The following is a 12,961-nucleotide window of genomic DNA, read 5'->3' on the forward strand; positions in this document are numbered from 1 at the left end:
GTACAGGTAGTCCTCGACTTGCAACATTCAAAATTACAACAGCACTGAAAAAAGTGACTTATGACCGTTTTTCACACTTAACGACCTTGTAGCATCCCCATGGTCATGTGATCAAAATTCAGACGCTTGGCAAGTGATTCATATTTATGACAGTCATGTGATCACCTTTTGACAAGCAAAATCAATGGGAAAGCCAGATTCACTTAACAACCATGTTACTAATTTATCAACTATAGTGATTCACTTAACAACTGTGGCAAAAAAGGTCATAAAGTGGAGCAAAACTCACTTAACAACAGAAATTTTAGGCTCAATTGTGGTCAAAAATCGAGGACTCCTTATATGTTGAATGGGAGAGGTGCTATCTCTTTGCTTCAGGCAGTAAATATATAGTGACTTACTGGTAACTATTGGGAAAAAATATATCAATACAATATAAGGTGGTATTCTGTAACAAGTCTCACTGGAAGCAATAGACCTTATTCTGTGATCAGTGTGGCATTACCTCTGATTAAAACCTAAGGTTCTTTTGTAACTCGTTACTAAAGCCATTTTTTAACAGTGCAGTTCAGTATCATGCTCTCAGCTTATTTTGTCCTGTTTCATTTGCTAAGGCTTCTCTTGCTAAACACAGCCATTTGCGCTGTGGATATATTTCTAGAAAAATATTTTTGTTGCAGTTTGTCAAAAGAAAAGAAATGTTTGTATGTTCAAATGTCCTTGATACTTCTCTGTAGGAATACACAAAAGTGGGTGAAGTGGTTAAAAAGGATTATACTTTTCTGTATAAAATAGGTTTAAGGACCTCCTAAGGTAAAAATGGAAGGATGGAACAAGTGATAGCATGAGGGGGACTTATGTATTCAAATATCTATAAAGAAGCACAGAGGAGAACTACTGACAGGTGGATAGTAACATTTGCGTTAAGAAACACATATTTCAGCCAAGAAATCTGAGAACTGCTGTCTCAGTTCATCTGATAAACAAACCACAAAATGGGAAAATTGTACCTTCTATCTAAGATACTTCTGCAAACAAAATGTACAGATTTGGTACAAAAATTAGGCCACTTGATATGGATCAGAAAGATATTATTTCAGATGTATATTCAACACTGGCAGCTAAATAGATGACTTTAAGCTAACATATCTGCATTGAACCTTTAAGCTGCTCCTGCCCTGTGCTAACACCAAACTGTTTTAATGAAAAAAAAAACTTAAAATATTAAAATATACAAGTATGAAGGCACAGCAACCAGCTTTCAAATAAAGCACCCATACTTGCATTTTCCCAATTTGGCTCAATAAGATCTGCTACAGCTGCTATTAGAAATGCATGGTGATTATAGTTCTTATCTGACATGTAGTAGAATGTCACTGGTATGAAACCCGGTAGAGGTTTTTTCCCTCTTTTTATGTTTTTTTCTTTTACTGATCTATGTTCCTAGTGGGATTTTTTTTTTAAGTTTTATTGATACACTGTTCAAGACATTTCAAGCAGAGAGGTTTCACAGAAAGAAACTTAGAATTTATTTTAGAAAAAACAACACAGTGAAAACATTGGTGAGTCAGGAAAAGAAAATTAATATTTTTACTAGCTTTCAGACCAATGATGTCCTACATGTCAGACAAGTGTGAGTACTTTCCTGCTTCTGCACAGTACTCACAGTGCAGAGGTTTACTAAGAAGAAAATTAAGCACAGCAGGCAAGCTGGAGTAACACTATCAGCCATCAAAGAGTAGAAAATCTTTCTTTTGTGTCAGAGCAGAAAAACACAGTTAGGGGTTGCATTTGTGGTGGACTGAAAGTGAATAGAAGGCAGTGGCATCCATTCCTATGCTCCAGAAATGGTTGATGCCCCATACTTGCAATGGGGCAATCTGACAATGTGGATATGCCCACTATCTTTCATCCCAATCTATTTCAAAGTATGGTTCTTGTAAGGATAAACCTGCAGGAGGGACTCCTACGTAAGGCACTTTGAAGTATAGATAAGAGTTGGCCTAGAAATCTAACGTAACAGCCAGCGCAGATGCATCATTGGGCATACAAACAATGTTTGTTTATCTATATTAACTGAATGAGAAGGAAAGGAAAATGCAGGTAGTTTATTCATTCTGTCTTTGTCTCTCAGGGCATGCAAAAATAAGACACTGAGCCATGGTGGGATATGGGCAGTGGTCAGAATGAAGTGTTGCAGGCTAATTCAGCTCATTGCCAGGAGTTCAATCTTTACCAGCTCATAGGTTAGTCATGTGGCCAATATCATTTTACAGCCTTTTTAGCAATCGTCGTTAAATAAATGATGCTGTTGTTAAGAGAAAGTTACAGTAATTATATGAACCAATAGTTCACTATGAGTGTGTTTTGTTGAAAACCAGAAATAAATGCCAGGTTTTGGGAAAACCATCATAAAATGTGGCCATGTAAGTGCAGGATGTTGTAACCAGCTGTAACTATGTCTATGTTGAGTCACATGACCATGGAGCAGTCCTGATGGTTAGAACTTTGAATCTAGGTCCTAAATCCCCTTTTGCGGGCCATTTGTAACTTAAAATATTCACTAAGTGACCGGTTATAAGTCAAGGACTATCTGTACACGGACTTCAACTTCCAGAATTTAAGTCCATATATCTTAAAAGTTGCCAAAGTTGAGAGATACTGCCATAGTCTATCTAGATTTTTAATTTATTGGGAAAATCTGTATTTTTATTTTTTTCAAAGAAACAGAAATTTGGGAGGAATTATGTCCATTGCCAATTGATAGACCAACATTTCAAAAACACTTAACAGAGTAGGAGAGAGAAGCCAGGAAAAGAAAAAGATCAAGTTTGAAAATGGACCAGATCACACCAGATGCTGTAAAAAAACAAATACAAGAAAAAAAAATCCCTCACACCTGCATTCTTAGAAACAGTTGGCTGGTGGCTTCAATTTCTGATTCCTATTCTGTTCTAAACCTTCCTCCATTCTACCTTCCAGTAATGCCCCTATTATGCTGAGATGTCTCTCTTTTCCAGTTCTATCCTTTTTCAGGGCTGGCAGAAGAATTTTGCTGCCTAAGGTCAGAGCTTCTAATGGTATCAACCACCTACTACCCCAATTAAGTATATAGAAGCAAAGGTATTTTGGTGTATCTTGCTTAAAATTCTACAAGCACTCACCCCCTTACAGGCAGTAAATGACTGTAACAGCAAAATTTCCAAATTATATTTGTATCATATATTTTCTGAGGTTTTCGCGGGTGTTTGTATGTAGGTCTTTGGTATTCAGGTTTTCTCCCGCGTAAAATTGGAAGTGTCTTGGCGACGTTTCAACGAAGTCCCATTTGTCATCTTCAGGCTGGTGTTTTCAGCTTCGTGCTCCTCGAAGCACGAAGCTGAAAACACCAGCCTGAAGATGACGAGGCTGGTCATCTTGGTGACTGGTCTTCCTTGGTGAGCACCAGGAAGAGTTAAAACATTAAAAGTTTTATAAAACGTTAAAAGTTTAAATATAAAACATTTAAAAGTTTTTTAAAAAGCAGACCTAGCTTTCGTTGGCTCCTGCCAACATCATCAGGGTGCAAATAAATCAATGGGAGAGACATTTATAAACAAGCCAGTGCCTGCGCTCGACTTCTGGACCGCGTAACAGGTCCCAACAGGCCAATTGCTACACCTGTGTCAATTGCTACACAATTATTCAGTTTGTCCTCATTCCCCCCATCTACATGCGTACTAGCTTTCATTTTCCCACCTCTCTGCATCTGTGACTCAAGAGGGCATACGGTCTTTCTACAATCCAGTTTGTGATCATCATCACCAAGTTGCTTCCCACCCTCCTCTCCCTTGAAACCTTCTGCACAGATGGATCTCTTCTCCCCTCCACCCTTAAAAATGAAAGCTAGTACGCATGTAGATGGGGGAATGAGGACAAACTGAATAATTGTGTAGCAATTGACACAGGTGCAGCGATTGGCCTGTTGGGACCTGTTACGGGTCCAGAAGTCGAGCGCAGGTGCTGGCTTGTTTATAAATGTCTCTCCCATTGATTTATTTGCACCCTGATGATGTTGGCAGGAGCCAACGAAAGCTAGGTCTGCTTTTTAAAAAACTTTTAAATGTTTTATATTTAAACTTTTAACGTTTTATAAAACTTTTAATGTTTTAACTCTTCCTGGTGCTCACGTTTTATTTCCTAGTATGTATACACCCAGGAATCATTCTTTTATCTTTAGTATTATATATATAAACAAACAAACATCTCCATCACATCTTTATGTGCAATGGCTATCCCATGGGGTTTGTGAGACAACATAGTAGACCACATCGGAATCATAGAGACTCATGCTCCAATGTGACAGCAACGCCGGCCACACGGACAACCCTCCCTTACATCCATGGTGTCTCCGAGGCCACGGCATGGCTGTTGGCCCCCTACAATGTGAACGTTGCCCATAGGCCCAAGCAGACCCTAAGGTCCAAGATCATGCATCCAGAAGAGCTGCTCCCCAACGGTCAAACATCGTCTGTAGTTTACAGAATCAGTTGCAAGGACTGTGTGAGCAATTATGTTGGGGAAACTACTAAAAGGCTGAGGACCAGGGTCCATGAATATAAACTGGCTATTAGAAGGCAAGAACAACGCTCAAAAGTGTGGGCCCAGATGTCCAGCTTTGGCCACACGTTCGATCTAGCTAACGCAGAGGTTATACCTCGTGAGGCTACCAAGGGTGGCCGCCTACTTAAAGAAGCCTGGCTCTCTGATGAAAATTCCATCAGCTGGCATATAGATCTTTTGCCAGCTTATCAGACTCTTAGGGATGGGAAAAACAGCACCATGTCTGCTGAGAAGACACTTAACTCTTTCTTCGCAGGATTGGGGCTGACGATGACCTGGTTAAAGGGAAAAACCAGAGACAGAAACAATGGGACAGCACGTTGCATAATTGGGACAATGGCTCTATAGGTGAGGCAACCACGACTCTCAAGGGTCGAGACGATGGACCAAATGGCCCTAAGCCGGGGAGGGACACGCAAAGGCGATCTGGAAGGAGGGGGAGGGAGGGGGAAGACAGAGAGCAGGAATGCCAGAACAGCTGCTTTTTGCAGGACTGGGATGGAGGAATTACGGGTGAGATGACAATGGCCTTGGGGGTGGGGGAAGATAATGGCCCTGGGAGAGAGGGAGACTAGACGCGGTTGACAGCCACCCTCCAAGTGCTTGCACACTCTCTAAAAGAGCACTTGAGGATTGTAAAACAACTAGCGGAGCCTAGGACAGTTTGCCTGATGCGGAACAACTCTGCGTGATATGGATTAATACAATCAACGGGCTGATGATGCATTCAAGGAGCCGGGCGCAGAGGCAGGAGGTTATATGAGCTGCCTTCCTGATCTCCTTTTATTCCAACTCTGATGACGTTGGCAGTTTGGCCTGACGAAAGCTTAGTGACTCTTTTCAACCACAGTCTTGTTTATATTAAACTGTCTGGTTTATTATATCCTGGTGTTCGTTTTTTCTTTCTTATTTAGTTAATATATATGGATGGTATGTATTATGTTCTACCCACAGAACAAATTATCAGTAGTCAGAAATTATATTCATATAGTTAAAATTGCTAATTTAAAAAACCCTAAAAATGTCACAGAATTTGATGAATGAATCATGATTTTAATTAAGTTGTCTTAAATTTATCTAACATCTAGAATCCATTGTTAGTACTGCTTGTATTTTTCCCCCCACATTGTCTTCTTTTGCAATTTGACTATTACCTTTGGAAATTCCAGATTTCACAACTATGGTATTAATCAACTTTGGCCACAGTTCTGTACATTATGATGTTTGGCATGACAACCAAAGCTTGCACAATATTATTTTTGACTGTGATGCATTTGGACTAGTTTCCCTGTTCTTCCCCCATCACCCACCCACCCACTTTCAAAGATTGTTATGTCTCAGCCAACTTTGCTGCTTTTCGTCCACAGGTCATAATTATCTTTAATTTATCATTTAAATAGTTTTCTTCCTTGTCATTTCTTACATCAACATTACCTCTTAAAAGGGAGGATATAGGACAGGAAACAATACAACTTGGTGTGGTGGTAGATGTTTCAGAGCCCACCCATTCTAACTTTTTAATACTTATTCTGAATATTAGTTGGAAAATATTTGCAGTGATTATCATCAAACATAATCTTGAAAGCTCACCATTGATACAATTATTGGGTTTGGGGGAAGATGAAAATGTAAATGGCTATTGCGAATGTACCATTTTGCAGTTTCCTTTATTTTTAGATGTGCATCTTAGATATGATCTCATGGTGACATTGGCAGCAAATAAATTCAAGATAGATAGATAGATAGATAGATAGATAGATAGATAGATAGATAGATAGATAGATAGATAGATAGATAGATAGATAGATAATTTGCATGCCATTTTGCCCAGCCTGACCTATGCTATGGTGTAATGTACCAAGCAACATTTGTAAGACGCTGTAAAAACTATTTAGACTCAGAGATACAATGGTGTAATACAGCCTTCTCTACTTTTGACATCCAGATACCAGCTGAAGATGCCTCAGCTGTAGGGAATAACAAATGTCCAATAGCTGCAAACAGCTGCAGTTGGTTTGAAGATGGAATCATGCAGAGTCATGGCCAGAAGAGTTTCCCGAGACGATAGCACAGGGTTTGCCTTCTGAGCCAATCAAATCAAAGTCATCTGTCCATGATAATTATATAGCTTAGCTATTTGATCTTTGCCTGGCGCCATACAGTCCCACCATAAATAAATTTTAAAATCTCAACTTTTTTATTTTTTATAAATGTCCTATTATAGAATGCAAATTAGTTTTTTAAAAAGAAATATATATGTAAGAATGGCTTCTCTGGCCATATTTTTGTCAAGCTCATTCAACCAGGGAGCATACACTGGCAGCAGGAAAAGCTAAATCTAGCAACAAGCAAAGCCACTGCTCTCTTAATCTCTTAGGTATGCCATATTACAGATGCAAAAATCTGGATGGCCACCAGTCAGGGTCAGGGCAAGACTGAATTCTGTGCTGCCATATACTGTAGTACAACAGTCTTCCCAGATATACCTATTCTTTCTGCCTCCGTTTTGCCATCTATCTCCTTCACACTTTGTAGGCTTAGAGGCAGAAAGAGATACTTTTGTCAAAGGTCAGAAATGAAATTGTATAGTGGGTATTTTCTTTCCTGTTTACCATTTGGACTATTCCCCCCTTGTTATTATATTTTCATGTATTATATTGTTTTGGTACAATGTTATTTGTACAGATTTAATTAAAATTATTGACATTCTATTGCTTAGATAATCTAAAGTATTAGAATTATAAAGAAAGAAATATTCTGTCTATTAATTACAATTTAGGTAGGATACAAGCATAAAATTATTTGGCTTCTTCATATTGAGTGCCTAACATTTGTTTGGCCACTTTTCTCTTCCAGTATGTCCCCATTCTAAGGAAATTAAGCTGGAACCTTCAGAGATCTAACCCTGCTTACTCAAACCTACGTTTTTTTTTTAAAAAAGGAAATTATCTACCTACATTACAACATAATTTTACAGATCTTTGCTTGGAATGAGTCCTGTTAATTTCAATGGGATTTATGCTCCAGCAAGAATTCCTAGAATATCTGCACAACCAGGTTCAGTGAAATAAGGAGGAAATATATTGTGTACAAGGTGAATATTAAAAATTCAATATTAATATCCAGTTAAATTATATCACATTAAAAGGGAGGCAAAAACGAACTAAAGAAGACAGTATTTCTTTCCTAGACATTGGACACTCTTTTCCTTGCTTCGATTCCAGTGAATTTGTTTTTAACAGTTCAGTTTGTCTTTATTCTTTTTAAAAATTAGTTTCTTAAAGTTGCTGTTTGTACTCTGCTAAAATTTAATTTTATAATGAAAACAGGCAATACATTTCAATTAAATGCACATGATAATAGTTTATATGCATTTTCCATTATTCTTTAAGGCTGTGCTATGCTTCCAGATATTTCATGCTGAAATACTTAATAAAACCCTGACAGCTGCATTGAAGTAGCCATGATACCTCAGCTGGGGTGATTTGCAGCAGAGAAGGCAGAAGGAGTGGGGGAGAACAACTCTCCTATTTTACATAGGACCATCCTCTATCGCAGGTATGTCAAACTACTGGCCCGCGGGCTGGATTCATCATGCCAAAACTGCCTATCCCATTGCCGGCAATGGGGAAAAAGTTGTGGTACGTCGCGACACGCCACGTGATGTTGCGAGTTTGACATGCCTGCTCTATCGAAAAGCCTGTTCAATGCAGCCTCTAAGGAGGGACAGCACAGCTGGTGAAGTTCTCCACCCACAAAGCTCCATCTCCCTTCTGATTACCACTTGGATAAGATGTAAGGTTTTAATTATTACTAAGTGGGAGGTTGTATTATTACTATTGTTATTACCATTTTGTCATTATCAGTTGGAATCAACCCTCTTCACTGAAGATTATGGACCATAATCTACAACACTGGCCCAGTGCAGGTTGATAGATGGATGTTTTTCAATTTCCTAGTCTAGGTTTGTGGGATAATGATTTGCTTAAAGTCATCCATGGCTTTTGTGCCTAAGGGAGGACTAGGAACTGAGTCTTACTTGCCCTTAATCCAACATCATAACCACTATGCCACTCTGTCTGTATCTCTCTCTCACACACACTCTCTTATACATGCAAATTGGTGTTCAATGGGACTTATTCCCAAGTAAGTGTGTTCAGCCATTACATCTATTACTCTGCTTATATTTCATTTCATTATTTAATTATTAATCATACTTTGGTCACACTGCAATCAAAACAACTTTTGATGGCTTAAAGTCTGCACAACTAAAATTTAAACATCTGCAGTTGGATAGTTAGTAATTATTCAAAGTAATAATGATAGCAATCATATCAGCCACTACATAAAGACACAAAAACAGCAAAAAACAAAAAAGCGAAACAAAAAGCAGAAAACAAGGTGGCAAAAGGCATAGACCTGAAATGGTTTTTAAAAGATTCTGAAAAAAATGAGTCTGTTCCAAAGTACCAGCACTACCACAGAAAGGCATCACTTTCTAGTCTCATCCCCCCAAATCTCTTGAAAATACAGGAGTACAAGTATTAACGTATCTTATTCTAGTTGTTCTATTGAGTTTGATCTACTGGCGAGAGCAGAGGAGACAACCCTCTTGGTATTCAAGTGCCAAGTGATCAGGGACTTTATAGGTTAATACCAGTATTTCAGATTGTATCCAGAAACAAATTGGTAATCAAGTCTGCAGAACTGGTTTTACCATGTTCTGAAACCAATTGTGGTTTTCTTAAGGGCAGATCCATGTAAAGCATATTGCAGTGATGAAGTTGGGTGGTAATGAGGACATGAGTTACTCTACCCAGGTCTTTTTGTCTCGGTACAGCCACAATTGACCATAGTTTCCACCTGCTGGTGGAACTGTGAGTTCAAAGATCCTCCCAAGTTGCAGACCTGCTCTTTTATAGATCATGCCTACCAGTCAAGGAACAACCTGCCATTCCCATATCTTTCATCTGCTATCATCCACTTGTTTTTGACATCTTTTTCTTCCTCAAGGCTGCCCACCCCCTCAACAAAACAAAGCTGAATCCTTCTGAGATCCCAGTCTAATGATCTTGAGCCCAAGTTTTAAAATAAAAAGGAAACTAACTACCTACAACACACATCTCTCAGCATTTTCAAATTATATGACTGCTTCTGTGTCAAAAGTAGAGTCCCCCTGCTTTGCCAATATCAAAGAACCACAAGAAGAAATCAATGGTAAAGAAACTGGAGTATTCCAGATGTTGATGAATTACAGTTATCAGCAACCCTCCTAACATGGCCAATGGTAGTTTAACAGCATATGGAAAATCTCACATTCTCTACACCTTTGAAGTGTTGTGTTTATATGTGCGCGCATGCAAGGTGAGATCTATCAGATACTTCCCTAGAGAGGCCAGGCCAAAGAAAGAAATTGGTTCCTGGTCTGTTTTAATCCTCCCTATCATATTAGTACAAAAGTGGATGCCTTGCCTAAAGAAAAAAGTTTTCTGAAAACCAAACATGCCACTGACTGGAAGCAACTACCAGATCTACTTAAAGATTTCAAGGTACCTGGTGGATTTTTAATTATTTCTGTCCCAGAAATGAGATTTTGCATGTTGCAAATGCTTGTGCATCCTGTTGGAAAAATTGTTTCTTGCCCAGAGAAAGCGAGCAATTGTATCTCTTGAATACATACAGTACACTTCAAGGAAACACCGGTCCATGCCGCTTTTAGGAAAGAAGGGCTTCATGCCCAATGACTGTCTCTCTGCGGCACAAAATGATTGTAGCACAAAGTTACTAATGTGATTGTGGTACAATGTTGCCATGATAAGATTTTATAGAGCACAACTGTTGGAATAATAAAACTGGTGACTGATCTGGTGGCACCCCAAAAAGCAGCCACTTGCAAAGTTATTGCTTTCCCTCTCAGTTGTAGTGAAATTTACTTTGTGGGAGTAAAGAAGTGCATGTTTTTAAAACACAAAATTCTTTTTAGTACTTTGAAATGTTTATTCAGAATAAATCCTCTGCAAAAATTAGAAAAATGGAATGATTTTACTTAGATATTTTGGTTGTGAAGAAAAATCTCCTCCCCAGATTGGTGTAATTTCATTGAATTATTACAAATCTTTTTTAGTACAAATAATAGATAATTATGTACACTAGCATCTAGTATTTGTAAAGTGTATGCTGCTATCTTCCAGAGATGTTGAATTATAATTTCTATTATCCTACTAAGCAAAGCATTTTCAAATTTATAATGTAAAATATAGGGCATGAGATTAAGGGAACTAATGTTAGGCTAGTTACTCAAAATGCAATTTGTTACATCAGATTACCATGTGTGCTTTATGGCACGGCCTTCACTGAAATCTTTAAAGATATGGAGCAAAAGGCAAAACCAGCAATGGTAGTATTAGCATATATTATCATTTTAGAATAGGGCTGAGTTATACTTTATCTCAAACAAATTCAATATCTGGATATTAGTTTTTCCAATAAAGTTTTCAGTACCAATAAAGGAGAATGCTTATAGTTCAGGGTTGAAATAAGGGGTCCTTGGTGCTTTCTGAGCTCGGTTGTTTTCTTGCAGACATTTCATTAACCATCTATTTTGCTGGCTAGACCTAATAGAAACACCTGTCAGGCATCAATTTGCTTCTCTGAACTATAAATTTTGAGAGGTTTTGGTGTTTTCTGAGCTTGGTTGTTTTCTTGCAAATGTTTCATTACCCAATCTAGGTACACTATCAGTGCTAGTAATTAGTGGAGTTTGCTCTCAGTTTATAGTCTAGTGCAGGGCGTTCCAAGTTGGCCTTTTTATGACTTGTGGACTTCAACTCCCAGAATTCCTCAGCCAGCATGCCTGGCTGAGGGATTCTGGGAATTGAAGTCCACAAGTTATAAAAGGGCCAAGTTTGAAGACCCCTGGTCTAGTGGCTTGCCCTGGCAGTGTTGGTGGGGGTGGTCTTAGAGGTTCTTTTCATATGGCTACAATTAGCTTGTTTGGCAGTTCCTTGATTGGGGTATTGTTTACTTGATTGTTGGTCTGATGTTAATCTTGGAGTTAATCTATGCTCATCTGGGTGCTGATTACTGGTGGGGAGCAATCATATAATAAAACATAAACATTAATCATATAATATCACATTAATTGAGAGCAACCCCACTCCTTACTAGTGCTGATGATGTTACCTAGTTTGGGTAATGAAACGTCTGCAAGAAAACAACCAAGCTCAGAGAGCACCAAAGACCCCTCAAAGTTCAGGAAAGCAAATTCTATTAGTTCTACCCAGCAAAATAGATGGGTGAGGATGACAGGAATGATAGTCCATGTTAATGTCCAAGTTACCAAAAGTCTTCTCCACCCTTTCATGCACATTGCTATGATACCCGTGAACCTAAGATATGCTTTCATCTCAGTAAAGACATACTTTGAGAGTTCATGCAGCTTACATGGAATTTTATGTTAAATAATATATATTCTTCTCTGAAAGTCAGTTTGGTGTGGTAGTTAAAGCATAAGGCTAGAAATTGGGAGACTTGAGTTCTAGTCCTGCCTTAGGCATGAAGCTAAGTGACCTTAGGCCAGTCACTTTCTCTCAGCCATAGGAAAGAGGCAATGACAAACCACTTCTGAAAAATCTTGCCAAGAAAACTGCAGGGGTTTGTTCAGGCAATCTCTGAGAATCAGACACAATTAAATGGAAGTAAAAAAAACCTGTAATTATAAAATAAACATACACAAATATAGAGCATAAATATATAACAATTGGTAGGATTAGGATTTATATATATTATGCACATCTATCCACACTCATACAGATGCATGCACAAGCCTACACTTTTATACTAAGCACTATCATTGAGATGGTATCACATATTGTTTTGATAGCAATAGCAATAGCACTTAGATTTATATACCACCACAGCACTCTCTGGGTGGTTTACAATATCAGCATATTGCCCCCAACAATCTAGGTCTGCATTTTATCAACCTCAGAAGGGTGGATGGCTGAGTCAAACTTGATTTGCCACCCACCCACCCCCATACACAGTGATCAAACTCCAGGCTGTGGGCAGTTAGTACTGCATTCTAACCACTGTGCTACCAGGTCTCTGATATTCACCCGATTATGTTGCAGACTGAAGAAGTCATATGAGTGCACCTTATGGGTGGTATGTCTTCTTCAATCTCAGTCCTCTACCAGAGATCTGGGAGCCTGAGGGTTCTGTGCAGTAGCTTAGTTGTTCTTGGCACTGCACTTTTCTGGATAGCAAGCTCTGATGCCATTCCTGGGATCTGTTGAAACCACTCTCCCAGCTTAGGAGTCACAGCCCTTGAGATCTCCTACCACCAATCGAATCATTT

The sequence above is a fragment of the Crotalus tigris genome, unplaced genomic scaffold, assembly GCF_016545835.1.
Source record: "Crotalus tigris isolate CLP2741 ecotype Arizona unplaced genomic scaffold, ASM1654583v1 scf7180000019328.220996217465:2438092, whole genome shotgun sequence".
Taxonomy (NCBI): domain Eukaryota; kingdom Metazoa; phylum Chordata; class Lepidosauria; order Squamata; family Viperidae; genus Crotalus; species Crotalus tigris.